Source organism: Solea senegalensis, linkage group LG1 (assembly GCF_019176455.1).
Source record: "Solea senegalensis isolate Sse05_10M linkage group LG1, IFAPA_SoseM_1, whole genome shotgun sequence".
NCBI lineage: Eukaryota > Metazoa > Chordata > Actinopteri > Pleuronectiformes > Soleidae > Solea > Solea senegalensis.
Genome location: NC_058021.1, coordinates 32,794,010 through 32,811,316, shown reverse-complemented (window position 1 = coordinate 32,811,316; position 17,307 = coordinate 32,794,010).

Below are 17,307 nucleotides of genomic sequence, written 5' to 3'. Positions count from 1 at the left end.
CTTCGCTTGCTGAATCAAGGCAGCCCCGAGGCCATTCATCTTCAGTGCTGAAGGTTGACGACCCTGCCCACCTGACCAACACATGTCACTGATTGCAGTATAGCAGTGTGAGAATGCATGTCATGCTTCAGCTGCCGCTTCGAGTGCGAAAACATTTACAGACTAAGGGCCGTGCCCGGGAGCTTTTGCTTCACGGCGCCGCCTTCTCGTCGCACTCGTATTCTGAATGGAAAGGGACAAGTGTCGAGAGGAAACGCAATTGGTTTTGTCAACCTGACCTTTATGGGTCATGGTCCACATTGTGTTTTAAAGGTTTGTGGTTTTTCACTAATTACACACTAATTATTGAAGATGCAGTTTTGGTTGGACAAAACGTGGCTGTCACAAAAAGTGTCTTCAGTTCCGACGTTATTACAAAACATTCGAGACCCTTTTTTTGTTGTTATTTTTACATTTTGGTGTACAAAATTGGTACATGACATGACATATTTTGTCTGTGATGCTTCAAACACAAGCTAAACAATAATGATACTCATTTTAGTTTCAGGCGAGGATAAACACCGGCTCCACCGGCTCGACTCAACTCGCCTAGCCTTGCCTCGGCGTGGTTAAGTTGCGTTTCCACTACCTGGTACCAGACATTTTTTCTAGTACCTGCTCCAACGAGCAGCACAAAAATCAAGCCGGACAATCCCGGTTTAAAAGACTTAACAATCCTAAAAACGTGGGTTAATCTCCAACAATGACCAGGGAAATGTCTAAAATCTCTATATTTAACGGAGGAGTCTGGTGTATTTAGCGAGCAGCATCACAAATCTTTTGAATTAACTGATTGAAATGATTCAGTTACACTGAAAACTGCTTTACAATCACTCGCTTTTGTAGTGGAAACCCAAGCTAAACCAGGCCGTGGTGTGGCAAGGCAAGGCGAGGAAAAGGGCCAAAGTTAAAAGTCACTGTCAATGAATTTAGTCGTCTAAAAATATTAGTATAGTTTTAAAAATCAGATAGAAAGTAAAATAATAATAAAAATAATATATCTATATTATATATATATTGCATATCAGTCTATAATATCACATACACTATTTCATCAAACTTGAGCCAATCATTAAACATTTTGTCCTGAGCAGTTTCTCAGAACAATTCAATTCAAACTTTATAATTAAAGACTCACAGGAGGGTCCATAGCAAAGAACAATAATAGAAGACAGTTTGAAGCTTCTATAATACTGTTGTCAAACTCATCAAATTACAACAAAAGTCTCTAATTATAAGGATGTTAAATAGTTAGATTCCACAAAAATAACAGGACACTTCACAAGGAATTTAAATGATTTAAGTTTGTTTTTTTTTTGTTAGCACATATATGCAAAGGTGTAAGTCAATTACCATTTTAAACATTGAAGAATTTCCCCAGTGTGTAAGTTATCACATGTACAATGGACAAAAACTGTCAGGCATATATGAATAAAATTACAGTCATATGGATTTTGACTAAATTGGTAAATTGCCTATCAAGGGAAACTAGAAGTACATTCATGAATGGGGAGTTACATGTTACATGACAGGTGCTATTCATGAGTATGGATTTCAACAAACATTATTCTTTTTCTAAACATGGAGGGACAGGCAAGTAAACACACAAAAAAGAAGACGACTGTTTGCTTGAGGAATAGGAAGAGGATCATGAAGTGAGGAGTAAAATACTAATACTAAAAAAGAAGAGGAGGAGGAGGTAGAATTGTACAAAGACATACAGGAGAGGTGTGTACTAGATGAAATATGGCCCCAGGTCCAAAACATCTAAACATTGTGACCACCATTATTTGCACTATTCCCAGGCAGCGACTTTTCATATAGGACAATAACTTTGTCTTGAAGTTTAATGTCGTGGATAAGTTATGACCTTCCTTTAGCAGGAGGAGCAGTGACATGGTGCTTTACCATGTAAGCTGGTGATAAATGCACCTGGAGTTTTGAGAATGTTCACACAGACTCCAAAAAAAAAAAAAAAAAAAAAATAAAACAAAACAAATACATAAATGACAGAAAAAAACCCAACCCTTGTTGTATTAAGAGCACCATGTTTCCAAATGTATAGTCAAGCTTGCAGGCAAATTTGCTCACTTTAGTTAATGATATGACTGTAATAAAGGGAAGTGCATGGTTAGAAATGTGACAAGGTATGAAAGGAATGATACTACTAAGTGGTGTGTACTTTGTGCAAGGCTAAAGGGCAAGTGAGGTCCCCAGTTTGCAGTGAGAAAATGTAGGTGGTGGAATGTGGAATAGGTCACACTTGGGCAGGTATGAGCCACACAAGTAGGGACTTTGATGGTAGGTATAAGCTAACTCATGATATGGAAACACAAGTGCACCTCAAATCAGGTAGGTGCTTAGGGAAGCACTTGAAGCAGGGCACATGCAGGTACCAAGTTAGTAGGTATTTTAAATTAGGAAAGCAATAGGTCAACATTGTGATACTTGGCACACAGGTAGGCTTGCTATTATATGCAAGCAGAATAACAAGAAAATCAAAATCAGTAGAAATTTTGGTGGATTGTACTGGATGTACAGGAAGGTACAGGTAAGCACAGAAGTAGTAAGTAATATGGAGGCACCTAAGAGAAAGTATTTAAATTATAGGTAATAGTCAAATATTTAGGATAGGTATTTGGCAGGGCCATATATACAAAGGCACGTAACAAGTAGGTACCAAATTGGGTAGGTAGGTAGGTACTTTGGTAGATTGTAGGTAGGGAATGGTAGGTTGACAGGTAGGTACTTAAATGGAAGTATGGAAGTAGGCAATATGTAACAAGTTAGGTAGGTAGACAAGGATGTAGGCAATAGGTCAATATTTAGGTAGGTATTTGGTAGATTGGTAGGTACGTTCCTTAAGGTTATTAAGTAGATGTGAAGTAGACAATAAGTAGGTACCAAATTGGGTAGGTAGGTAGGTACTTTGGTAGATTGTAGGGAGGCAATGGTAGGTAGACAAGTAGGTACTTAGGTAAGTATGGAAGTAGGCAATATATAGGTACCGAGTTAGGTAGGTAGACAAGGATATAGGCAATAGGTCAATATTTGGGTAGGTAGGTAGACACGGATATAGGCAATAGGTCAATATTTGGGTAGGTAGGTAGACACTTAAGGTAATAAAGTAGGTATGAAGTAGACAATAAGTAAGCACTAAATTGGTAGGTACGTACTTAGGTAGACAGGTAGACACTTCAGGTAATGGAATAGGTACAGACATAGACAATAAGTAGGTACTTAAGAAGGTAGGGAAGGTAAAGTGCTGTTAGGGAAGCAATATGTAGATACTTAGGCCGATTGGTCGGTAGGACGGTTGATACTTAGGTCGGTAGGAAGGTAATTAGGCAGATGGGTAGTCAATTAGTCAATGAGTTACTGGAATAATAACATAGTTTGTCATTTACTGCGTGCTTTGCTTTACCCTCTTAATAATCACACTCTTCATTTAGGGCCACATTACTGTGACACGCCCTGCAGGCTGTCTGATTTCTCAAAGGGCCTTTTGCATATCGAATCAAATCTAGTGAAACAGAAGCCAGCACAACTTAATGTGAAATGTTGCTTCTTTCCGACAGGCAGAGAGGCACTGTCGTCATTTCAGCACATCACAGGACTCGTCTGCAAGGCCACGGAATTTGTTCAGTCACTCAGTCCCAATTTACTAAACATGCAGACAAATGGCTTTTGTTGATTTGCATATAAAAAGCAGATAAAACTGATTATTAAAATGGGCTTTTGCCGTCGACTGTTTTGAGGCCAGTGTTTGAGTTCACAGCGTCCCTCTAATTCTTTGTGCGTTTAGATGTTGCCGCCGCGCCGATGCGTAATTAATGATGTGACAAAGTGAATAGTCCTTACTGGGACAAACACAGGCTCTGTGCCACTTTCTCAAACTATTATCTAACTACGGGTCATTTGAATAACAGAGTGGTACCAGGGGGAACAACTCATCTAAGGATACTTATAGGTTTGTTGTGTGTGTTTGTTTGTCATCCTCTAACCCTAACCCTTGTGCAAAGTTCAAGGGCAATTATATTTGTAGCCCCTTCAATGTTCCTATCTTGCCACAAACCTCTTGTGCCGAATAGTCAATAGACTTCTTATTGCAGTCAGTGGAGAGATCCTTTCCTTAATGTGACAATTAGAGACGTAAATCAACCAAAATGAAGGTATTTATTTATTCATACAGCATGTCTACACTAAAAAAAAGGTGGAAAACATGCAGAGCCGTTCGGCGAAGCCACGTTATATGGACACGGATATAAAAAGTGAGCTATGGAACAAGTAGCTGCCTTTTATGGTGATATTTCTCACTCGCAAGCACAGGTCGAAGCTTACGCTGTTTTTTTCCTCTACTGACAGAAAGACAAACAGCGATCGTAACCGTAATTGTTGTGGCTGTAAGGAAATTAATCAAGCAATTAATCAGGAAAGTGAATTATAATAACATTATTAATACAACAAGGCGAGGGAGGGTGGGTTGTTTTCCAGCTTCAAATAACTATGAATAAGTGACAACATCTTATCACTATTTAAAGACATAGGATTTAGGCCTAAATGAATGACTTAGTGAGGTGTGTTCTGCCCCCGCAGTCACAAACCTCTTTCTCTTAATCATCCCACTCGCTTTGCCTGTGCCACACGAGCAGCCCGGCTAATGGTTGAGTAAACAAGCGAGAACAAATGCTCCCAAACACGACATTTGAAAAGTGCGTTTTACATTTAGCCCGATAAGCCATTCGTTGGCTCGTCTTACATCTCAGGTCGGAATTGTGACAGATAATTGCTGCAGAACTGTGACGCCGTCTCCCTGTTTTTTGTCCAATTACTATACGTTACATGTTTCACGGTGGCGTTTTTTCACCGAGCCGCGCGGCATAAATGCACTCGTCACAGGAGGCGGCCGGCGCTCGCGCCATGGAAGGCCTATATCGGCCACGCTGTGGAGATTAAATGAAACACTGTCGTTGGTGTCGGCATCAAGGTTTTTTGGGGAGCTTTATAGTTTATTCCCCGAGTGGCATCAAAAATCGTTGAGTTACAGGTTATTTGTTTAACCTTTATTTTTGCTAGGAAGTCACATTGAGATCGAGACTGTCCTCCAATAAAACGTACATATAGGTCGTATGCAAGAATTACGACCTATATTTACGTTTTCAAAACATGCGCCCCTAGTGGTTGTATACATAACAGCAACCACTTCCGCCTTAGACGCTGTATCTAGTGGCTTCGCCGTTGTCGGCACCGGCAGTCGGTGCAGTAGCGAGAGCGCTGCGCCGGAACGCGGTTGACCATGGTTCGGTCCCTAACTATACCACCTTTTTAATATTTTTTTAATTTTTACTACCTAAACCTGAGATACCTAACCCTAAGCCCTAACAATACCCTCAGTAACATCTGTGCATATTCGAGTTGGAAAATACTACCTTTACGTCGCATTCAGGGGTTTGAAAAAAACAACCCACAGTCACGTTTTCAGAAAATGACCTATATGTACGTTTCAGTTGGAGGACAATTTGTGAGAAATGTAACACCCATCCAAAGGAGCTGTATGTAACTGTATATTAATGAGGGGAATCTATTGTATTAGATTGTGATTCACTGACTTCATTCGAATGCCGCGTGTCTTGCCTCTTTTCTATGGGCTGGTATTGTTTTGTGTTGTGTTTATTTGTTTTAAGCTGCCGTTGTGGTATTCATTTTTAAATAAATATACTGCAGTTATATCCACATGATTAGATTTTAATGGTGCACCAATTGCACATTTCTGGACCAATACAATATATAATTTACAACAACAATTTGGCCCATATCCAGACACAAATACAGTTTATATGATAAAAAATATGTAAATGAACTGTTCTAAAGTCTTTTGATCTGGCGCGCTGAAGAAAATCATGAACGTATTCATACAAATTCACGAAATGACCTTAAATGCTACCCACAATCCCCTTCTAGTGTCTTCTGCAGCTACTACTGTTCATTAAAAGCAAATTCTTCATCAGTATTGGCAATAACAAAAGGTGAACATCATCTAATACAAGTGTCACCATAAGATTATGTTCTCCCCGTGTGTGCGTGGGTTCTCTCCGGGTTCTCCGGCTTCCTCCCACAGTCCAAAAACATGCAATGTGGGGATTAGGTAAATTGGACACTCTAAATCAGGGGTGTCAAACTCATTTTTGTTCAGGGGCCACATACAGCACAATTTGATCTTAAGTGGGCCGGACCAGTAAAAATAGTAAAATAATAGCATAATAACCTATGACCAACATTTGTTTTACATTTAATGAGGGATATTTTTACAAAACATGAAATTTCTTGAGAAATATAAGTGCAATTTCAACAATATCATGCCTAAATTTACTATTTACGCATCATCTATAAAGGCATAAACATTTAGTCACAGGTATCTGGAATTGAAAAATATTGCATTTGACCTTACGTTCAGATTGTAATCATAGTGTGAAATTTTGACAAATTCATCCTTTGGGCCGGATTGGACCCTCTGGCGGGCCGGTTCTGGCCCCCGGGCCGTATGTTTGACACCCCTGCTCTAAATTGACCATAGGAGTGAGTGTGAGAGTGAATGGTTGTTTGTCTCTTTCTGTGTGTGGCCCTGCGATGGACTGGCGAACTGTCCAGGGTGTACCCCGCCTGAGATTGGCACAGCACCCCCCGCGACCCTCTGGTGGAGGATAAAGCGGTTAGATGATGACTGACTGACAACACAGTAATTACGCATTAGGAAAGATGTAAATTGGTCAACTTGGACAAAGGTCAAATAAAGTGAAGTGATGTATTCAAATTAGGTTTGATTTGTTTTGTAATTCAATAGATTATGTCACAAGTTAACAAGTAAATGCAAATTCAAATCCCTGTAAACAAGGAATTAAAAACTTCTCTAGTTTGTTCCTCCTCCGCTCCCCGCTGTGCTCTTAAACATAGTCATCTGTGTGTCTCTGTGCGGCCGAGCGCGGTGGATCAGCCTGTGCCGTCGTACGGGTACCGGCGGTCCCATATCAGTAAGCTTCGAGGCCCCTGGGCTGTCAGAGTCGCACCAGGACAGCAGCAGCTGATGCAAATGTGCTCTGGTTTGGATTCTGTGATCAAACACACATGTTGTTCCTCTGAGCGCTCGCTGCAGCGGCGTGGTCCTGCAGAATTAAATCATTACGCACTGACAGAATGACAACATAACTGTGGCCACTCAGCTGATTTAAGAGGCGGGAGATTATTGTTTGGGGACAACAATGGGAGAAACAGAGGCCTCGCGTGCGCGTTGATGGCGCAGAAAGAGAGCAAATCGATGCGGTACTACTCAGCGACTCCTATTACTCTATAACAGGAGAATTATGATCTGGATCATCTCCTGTGCCACACAAACCCAATGAAGGTTGCGCCTGCAGGGCCACGTCAGGGCTCTCATTTTCTTTCTTATTTTTCACTCAGGATCTCATGGGCCTCGAGCAGCTGAGGACACTGAGTAATCCAACCTCGCCTCTGTGATGGAAACCACGGCCTGTGCCAGTACATAAAAAAAAAGAAGCATATTGTAATTTTCTTTCTTTTTGTCAAGCTGTGTTTGTTCGCTGTGCTTGATTGTTTACAGTGTGTAAAGAAGAAGCTGCTCGACAGCCACGCAGTTCCAGTAAATAATGTCTTCTCTTTTCTTTTTTCTTTTTTTTAAAAAAAAAAACATTGTACCCTTTCTTCTCTGTGATAAATCTGTTGAACTGAAAGTGATGCACTGCCGGAATCCTCAGATTTTATGTGCAGAATATTTCAAACGGAGATGAACTGACTGATTTTCGCCGTTTCACTCATCGTATTGGATTTAAAAGAACATAACTGACTTGAAGCGAAGGCAGGCGACGTAACATTTTTTGGCATTACTGATTCATTCTACAATAACCTTTTAGCACAAAACAAATCCAGTATCCTGAGAGAGTGAACATGAGAACTCTAATGCTCCAGGCAGAAATATCTGACCTGTCAACAGAGCAGCTTAGAGAAAGAAGGCGCCACCTATTGCAGCCTGGTTTAATGAATGAAAACAGGAGAATTATACTTGTCCGCCACAGGAATGCTTTTGTATCCGACTTAGACGGACACATTAACACAGCTAATTCTTATTTTTGTATATTCTGTTATGAGGCTGGGAAGGAGGCCGTCACATACCCGTATATGAAATGAATTAGAATCCAGATAAAACCCAAAAGGGAGTTAACGAAGGGAGGCTTAGAGCTGATGGGGGGAGAACCAGGTGTTTCCTGTTTTCTGGAGTGTGGGTAGAGCTGAAAAACATGTTGTCAAACCTGTTGTCATGAATTGGAAATTTATGTTCAAAAGGTAAAAAGACCATGTACATGGTCTACGGGAAAACAGGGGACAGGTTTTCTATGATTTGGCTTAGACTCTCATACTGGCTTGCAACAATAAGGTTCTCTTGGTTCTATACAAGCCTTGTGTCAGCTGAGTCTCTTTCTGCACCATCATATCACCACCTGTTATTATTTAAAGAAGGAAGCCTGCTTATTTCAGCTGAAATAGAGCTGCTAATACTGAAGTTACCCAGTAACAACAGCTGTCTTTTTACACAAGAGAAAATGCATCATAAAGCTCCGGGTGACCTCACACAGCAACTGTATACTTCTGCTCCATGTTTCTGAGTCCATGTCGTGCAAATGTTGCCGTGTTTGTCACGTCGAAAGCATGAGGAATGGTTTCACCCCGTGTGTATCACACGACAACAACCTTTTGTCATCAAGTTTTTGTCCTTCGACGGCTTGTGAGCCTTTATTTGCTGCAAGAAGACAAGTGTCACAACTGAACAGAAGGAGACGAAGTAAAAACTGAACAATCAAGAAAAACGACAAGTAAAAACAAGCGCTAAAGCTTACGAACGCAAGTTCAAAACCTGACGGGGCAGCGGCATGAGGGTTACGCTGGTCCTCAGGCTCACAAGACAAACAGAGACGCAGACCATAATATACACACACCGTAATGGGGAACAGGTGGAAACAATCAGGGCAGGGCAGTCAATCAGACTGGTGGGAAAAACACAAGGGGGAAGTGGCAAGTGAGCTGAAACGAGAGGAGAGTGACATTTCAAAATAAAACAGGAAACAACAACTAACCACAACCAGCTTCCTTGGTCATGACAACAAGACTAACATTATATTTTCTTCTTGAAGCAAAAATGCACAGCAACAGTAGACTGACAGCAATTTGCAAGCAATTTGCTTGTTGACAAAAAATAACAAACAGGGAAAGACCTCTTGATTTAACTCACTCTAATAGCAGCGGTGTGCTGCTGTGGCATTAGATGGCCCCTATCAGTAGGAGATGAATTAATGGAACAATACCCGAGAGGAGCGCAGCTCTATTTTCGAGTCCCCACAAAGATCATTGTGTGCATCTCTGCGGCACAAACAAATCCTCTCTCTCTTCCCCACACGCGCACACGCACACACACACACAAACACACGCACACACACAAGCACAAACAGTGCCAGAGCTGTCGAAAGGTCCTGCGGCTAAGAAGCTTTCTGATTTACTTTGGTAATCCCAGCTGTAAGTCCCCTTGTGACTGTCAGTGTGCACTGCTGATGCTAAATGAGAGAGAACAGAGTGGTAAAGAAAAAAAAAATTTAATTACTCTAAATCTTCATTTCCTTTTGGAGGCAATTAGCGTTGTATCATTACATTATCTGTGGGAGGATTTGTGTTTTTTTATTTTTTTATTTTATTTTCAATGTACAATAAAGTAATATTTACTGTACATTTAAAAGCTTAGCACAGCAGTGGCTCACGGCTCACCATAACCAATTCCACCTGATTAGCAATTTTGAGCCTGCCACATAAAAGCCACTCGCATTGTTGCAGAGCAATCTAATTACTGAGTGACTCGGATGTTTGTCTTTTATTTTAAAGTGATAAACACAATACTTTGAATATTTTAAATCATGACATTTGATATGAGGTTAATGGCTCATTATTCTTAACCTCTTTTTTTCTCTCCAGTTTGACCAATTTTACAACTTCTGTAAAGCATAAAATGTTTTAATCCCCAACACTGAGAATCTAAATGTATTTGTTCCTGGTCAAAATGACCACCACAGGGAAACTGATGGGTAGGACTAATATGTTTATTACCATACACTTACACCAGAATTTCCCCATATTTCCACCTCCTAATCCTAATAACTGCCCTCTCACACATAGATGTCCCCGCCTTCATGTGAATCTCACCTTTAGCTGCAGGTTCCTGTCTCTTTCTTGTGTTTTATGTCCCCCCCTCCCCATGAGAAACAGAACTTTGAGAAATTTCTCAAAAAGAACACTGTTGTGGGGCGGTGTTAGCTCACTTGGTAGAGCCTTCCCATGTTGAGGCTCTAGTCCTCACTGCAGGCGACCCCGGTTCAAATCCCACACTGGACGGTCCTTTCCTGCATGTCGTTCCCCCTCTCTCTGCCTCCCAATTTCCTGTCTCTCTGCACTAGACTATTATAAAAGGCATTAAAAGCCCAAGAAAATACTTTAAAAAAAAAAGGACGCCTCAGTATCTACAATTTGACTTATGCCTTTGTCCATTTTCCATCTGTCCATTTTCTACCGCTTTATCCTCCACAGGAGGGTCGTGGGCGTGGGTTGCTGTGCCAATCTCAGCTGACAAAGGGCGATAGGCGGGGCTACACCCTGGACAGTTAAACCGTCCATTGCATTCACACTTCAATTTAGAGTGTCCAATTTTACCTAATCCCCATTATTGCATGTTTTTGCACTGTGGGAGAAAACCTACACACACAGGGAGAACATGCAAACTCCATGCAGAAAGGCGCTTGTTCCAACCGAACCTCAAACCCGGGTCTTCTTGCTGCAAAGGCTAAGAGGGCTAACTGCTAACTACACCAACCGTGTGGCCTGCCTTGTCCATTTTTTGCAACCAGTAACCAGCTGTTACTCACACTGGTGTCCAGTGTCCACTTAGATGTTCCTTGGGAGCATAATTGATGCAACTCACGATTGAGACCATTACAAAAAAATAAACTTTCATTCAAAGTCATTCAAAGCCATTTTGAAACCAGCAAGTCAACCCCCACCCAGTGGCTAACTGCTACTCCGTGGACGACATAAATTTTTATATACATTCTATTGCTCCAACAAAAACTGTGAGAGTTCCTCTCCACAGGAAATTTTGCAATTTTAGGACTGTGTTTTATCATAATGCACTACAGCGTTGTGTTGCTCAGTAGTGACAAAGAAGAGAGAGAAAAAAATGACTTTCATTAAATTGCACTAAAGTTTATGCATCGGTAAGGATAAGTTCTTTAAGGGGGGGCCGGACCACCTCGCCAGCTCGCCATGCCTGAAGATTGAAGCATCTAAATGAAATATTTAATTCATTTTGTGCACTTAGATAAGTAAACGAGCAAAAGAACAAGCAATACAGGTGCTCATTGTGACACAGTGGAGCTTAATAATGAGCTTTGTCACCACAGAGGACCAGATGTTCGGCTCATCATCCGTCCTCTAATTTGATTAGCAAATTGTCAACACAAACTAAAGCGCTTAAGGGAGACTAGATGGAGTTGCATCAAGCCCTAATTTAGCTGTCTGCTAACCAACACAGCTCATAGCGGGGGGGCAATGGGTCGCAAAATGCCTGCCAGCTTGTTCACCCTCTTTTACAGCAAATTTCACGCATATGTCATGTAGCAGGGCTCTCGCCATCCAAGCATTACAAAGAGAGGTGTCATTACCTCTGTATTCAGTATGCGCACCCATGCTGGGGGATGAACAGCAGCCACACTGTCCTGTGTGTGTGTGTTGCTTTTTACTGACAACAAGAGTTTCCACTTAAAGCCGCGAGTGCTTCAAAAAGCCGGCTTACACTGAGAATTTTGAACCAATTAAACGAGATTGACCTTGCTCCGGCTTGATTGTCGGCTACACAGATTGCGTTGCCTCTTCATCAGTGGTAATTGCACTTCAAAGCGGGTAAAACAGTGAAGGTTGTGCCGTGCCAGCTCAGGACGTGGGTCGTGGGCATGTGTCCAGTGAGTCATTTTTATAATCAGAGAAAGAATGATGCATGACAGGCTCCGAGTGTTACGTAACCCTCACAAGACGTTAAGTAAAAGCATCTCAATTGCATTTACAAGTCGTGCAAGTCAGGAGATGGATGGTGGTTTCCTGAAAGCTTTTACGACTCTTTGGTCGGGTGACAACAGGATCCTTTCTGTGTCGGGAAAAACTATCCAAGTTTGTCGCGGCCCTAGTGGCTTCACATAAACTACACCTGACTGGAGGAAGGCTGAGCGGAATTGATAGAGCCAAGGGTATGCATCGGTCGAGATTCACGGCCTGCCATCTGTGGATCACTTTTCAGGGTGAAGGTGCCGTCGCTGTGGTTCGGACCACGGAGCTCCCTTTTAATTTACACGGCGTCAGCATGCCGCCGCGTTGCAGAAGAGGAATGTTTCCAATATTCCTGATGCGCCGTAAATCCTAAACATTCCCAAGTATGTGGTCGCAGACCTTCAGGGTCATGGAGGGACAAAAAAAAATTCAAAACTGAACTTTTTGTCTCAAGCACCTGATTTAAGTCAGTCAGTTTTGAGGTGGTACGGACATTTATCTACATAATACGAGTTTGTTTTCTGACAATTTAGCTCTTGTAAGTACTGGATTGTTCGGTAAGTACTGAATCTGACGTTGGGGAATTGAGATATGTCTCTGATTCAGTTCGAGAGCATGACATCGGCCGACAGGTTGTAAATCCAACTCACTGTTCGACAGCCATGGGAGCAGATGATTGGTTCTCACTCTGAAACAGTTACTCTAAATAATCGATTACTAATGAATTCCTAAATGAGTCGGTTTGAGGTTTTTTTTTTGTATTATTAAAGCAAGATTATCTGGTCTCTTTGCTCCATATGACAAAGAAGTCCTTGAAATTGAATCATCTTGGTTTGTGGACAAAAACAAGACACTGATTACGCGATTCATCGAGAAAACACTCAACAGGTTAATCGATTATCAAAATCTGGTCAAAGAAAAGGCTACGATGATACGGCGTATGCCCAGCGTGAACTTGTTTTGCTTACCCATTGCCTGCCCTACGCTCATAAAGACGGAAGGGAATGCATGTTGAAGGAAATGAAGGTTCGTGAGAGGTGTGTCACTAATCTTTGCTTAGAAAATCGTTTCAGCTTATCATTTCCTGTGTCGGGTGCCCTCGCTCGAGAAACACAGATTCAAGCGTAGATACCAGTCGCCAGTGTTTGATATTGTAGAAGAAGTGGGTAATTTACTTTTCAGGGAAAATCTTCAGCATTATAGTGGACCGTTGGGATCTTCATTTTGTATTTAGTAGCCTGGACTTGCCTTTCAGTTGTGCAGGTAAATGTGGGAAATCATTTTGTTGAGTCTGACAGCTCCGGCTCATAATGAGGACGTAGCTTTGTTCTGACTGAGGCAGCCAGACTCCGAATCAAACAATCGCAGATGAAATGAGTGATGTTGTTTGCGTTCGACTCTTCCCCTGATAATGAAGGCAGGGAAAAAAAAACAGCTGAAATGGTTTGTATTCCAGTCGTTTAACAACCACTTAGTCATGAAGCTTTATCATTAAGCATTAAGACTGCTGGACTGAATTTAAGACTTATTATTTTTCATGCCTTTTTTTTAACCTCAGGTGTAAAAAAGTGGTCATTTTAATGGGCTCTGTTTATCATAACAAGCAGGGTTGGCTGGTCTCTTTTGCAAGGGGTCATTATTCTGCATGTAAGACACTCATTAGGAGCTTCTGAGTTTCAATAGGACATGACTTATACTCGCAGTATCTCCGAGTGAGGGATACAATGTTCCGACTGTTGTGCTAAATTGCAATTTTGTCGAGAGAACACGGGACTGTGAGCAATGTCGAGGTGATGGAGACAAATAAGTCAATTCCTCTGCACGGCTGTGGCAGAGGCAGCCTTTGGTGTAACATCAGAAAATCCTGCCTATAACAGCTAGTCTGTTCATTATGACCTAGAATTTTAAAGCTACAGTCAGTAAGTCTAGAAAAGCTCTCATCAAACCACTGCCTTCCCCCCAAAAAACACAAACTGTGATTATTGGCAGTATCTTTAAATCTGTTATGTGTTTATTTTATTTTTCCTGTTTTATTTTGCTCCCAAATTGACTTCCTGTTCCTGTTTTGGTTCCCTGTGCCACTAATGACACGTGTTCGCACCTGTGACAATGAAGTTTTGTATCATTTTTGGTCATTTCATACAAGTGGAACCAACACTATTTTTTTTATAAAAACTCAACCAATATGCAACTAAGGGGAAACGATGATGTCATAGCCTCACCTCGCTCCTGTATTTGCCGTTACCGTCTTTGTCGTTTCCCAGAAAACATGCTTTTCAAGCATGAAAATAAGAAATGAAAAGATCCTACATGGAATATTCTGTTTGGATAAGGCCATAATCACATTGCCAGTATTTATTTCTTATCACAGAGGAGTTCCAGCAGCTAGTTTTCCTTTCAAACAGCTGAACGAGCAGATTTTTCTGAAACCTTGCTTTGTGTTTTCAGTCTTACTCCAACCTGTTTGCAGCCGTCCCTGCTTCGTAGCACAATTTCCGTCCAGACATGTTACAAATCACTACTTCTGTGCAGGAATCAGTGTTGTGTGAACTCATCTGACTGATGATTTGAATGTTACAGGCGCAAGCTACAGCTTCAAGTCACTCATAGTAGCCCTGCGACGGAATCAAGTGGCCCTATTTGGAAAATAAAAAAAAAAACAAGGAAGAAAATTGCTACAAAGCTGGCAGTGGTGAGATTAAATCACGTTTTTCTTTAAGTTGATTCCTTTGTCATAGCAATTGGTATTTGTTTCCACAGCCAGAACATATCACGCAGAGCACAGCGCATTCACCTCATTTGTCTCCAGATCATCCCTTTTGCTTTTTCTCCAGCACCTGACAGTTTATCCGTATTGTTTATCCGTGCCTTGAGTAGAGAAGCAGCAGCAGTGCGAGAGAGATAATTCCTGGGTGAGCCTTTTTCTGATGTAAAGCAGCAGCCAGAAAAAAGTATTAAAGAGCTGTTGAGTAATTATAGATAGAGATGGCGACGGTGATGGCGATAGTTGTCATTATTAACTGTTCACCAGACACATATCTTGCGCCGAGTTCACAAGTGTGACTCAAAGCCGCTCCGTATGATTTGCGAGGGCCAAACGCGAGGTCGTCGGACGGTCGACCTTGTTGCAATGCACTGTGATTTTACAGCTCCGCCCGCCTCTGTGTGTGAGATCCCCGTGCAACGTTCCATGCTGCCATGTCCATCACAGCAGATGCCTCTGCACTCAGCATATGTGCAAGGTCATAAATCCAGATTACCTGCTTCTTGTGTCGCTCCTCAAGCCATCTGGCCAGAGCGTTGGTTTCTTGTTCTGAAAGGAGACACAACCAGCTCATCTGCAGACAAAGGAAAAAAGGCTGGTAATGGCTCAGAAACAACTTGGCCACTTCATTTGGTTCAAAAAAAGCACAATTCCATCAATGATTTTACATATTATTCCGCCTTTCCTTTTATGTATTTATTCATTTTATTTGTGTGTTGGAGAAGAAACCGAGATATATGCTCAGTGTGAGATCAGCCCACTCCATGGCAAGTTTTGTTCCCCTTATGATTTTATTTTATATTCCTTTGTGCTACGCAAATACAATTCCACGACTGCTTTTCCAAGGACGCAATATTGTTACTTCAGTATCTTGAAAAGAGATGGTAGTAGGGCGTAAATACGCCGGACTGTCCTGCTGTGAATCAAGCAGGTGACGGTTTATGTGTTTGCTCGAGGGACATTTATTGTTACATGTGGTAATGATATATTACACTCTATAGAGACACTCAGTATAGGGTCGTGGCACGGGTAGTGGGGGGGATTATGATGTATTCAATTTCATTTCAGTTACACTGAGTGTGTGTGATCCCAGGAAATGAATTAAGAAAGATTAGAAATAATGTGATTTCATTTGAAAATTGCAAAACCACAAAACAATGCCCTCGCCTTCCATTGTGGCACAAAACCAGAGACTCTTCTCAAGGATGAGCAAGCCATTTACATACAGCTGCTGGAGCGCCTGTGTTATAATCTCCCCCACTGTACTTACCGTGTGATGACGAGCCAGAGAACTCAAAAAGAAAAACAATGGCTCGGAATCAAACGGCCCGCGACGCTCGCTTAATGCAAACAACAGTCGGAGCTCATCTCCCGTCTCTCGTTGAGACGTAAACGGTCCCCGTTAGCCGAGTCTCCGCAGGATGAACGACAAACCTGTCAAATCGGGAACAAGAATCAAAAAGTTTTTAAATGTCAGCCTGAACATCAATACACCAACACACTCTGGAAAGAAATAGTGGGCTCATCTCTCTCTGGACTCACTGCAGTTCAGGAGATTTAGAAGCGCTTGTATTTGTTCGGTCATTCTGTTGACAACAGACCTTTATTAAGATTCACGCATCTCATCAACACTCTATGGAGACGTGGGAGGCTCTGTTCTGTTGCGGCTCCACTTTGAGATTTAGCTTTTATAACATTTACTCGATATATTTTATTTTTTTTTATTAATCACAACATCTCACAGAACTGGCTTCACAGCAGTTTTATATCTAGTTACTGCCAACTAGAGGCAAAGAACACTGGTGACTGGAAAAGTGAAGGTAATGTGGAAATGTCCCTTTGTATGCAAATCTATGAGAACATTTGCTTACTTCCCTTTTATTTATAATATCAGTAAACATTTTCCTGAGAATTTTGTGGACTTACTTATCACCAATTTCATGTTTTTTTGTCAATATAGCGTGGGTCCCATTTTCAGTCAAAGAGACGATACCTTAGCATTTGCTTTAGGACATCTGTGCTGTACTGTAAAGTTAGGCATACTAACTTAATTAAGTTGGTTAAAAAGTGTGTTCAAATTCAAGAAGCAGATTGCGTTTCTGTGTAGTTTGCGAGTGAGCGCTCTTACCGATGTTTGTACTGTCTTTGAATCTCTGTGCTGAGGCTAAAAATGTGTTTCCAGGCTAACTACGCTTCAGCCTTGGAAATTGTTTGTCTGTGAGTAGCTGCCTGTATTTTTATTTTACACATTGAAAACAAGAAAAAGCTTGTTAAGTCACTACTGTGCAGTACCAGTACTAGCTAAATTAGTTGTATTGATTCACCTGCAGGTTGCACCTGCACGTTTAGAATGTTTC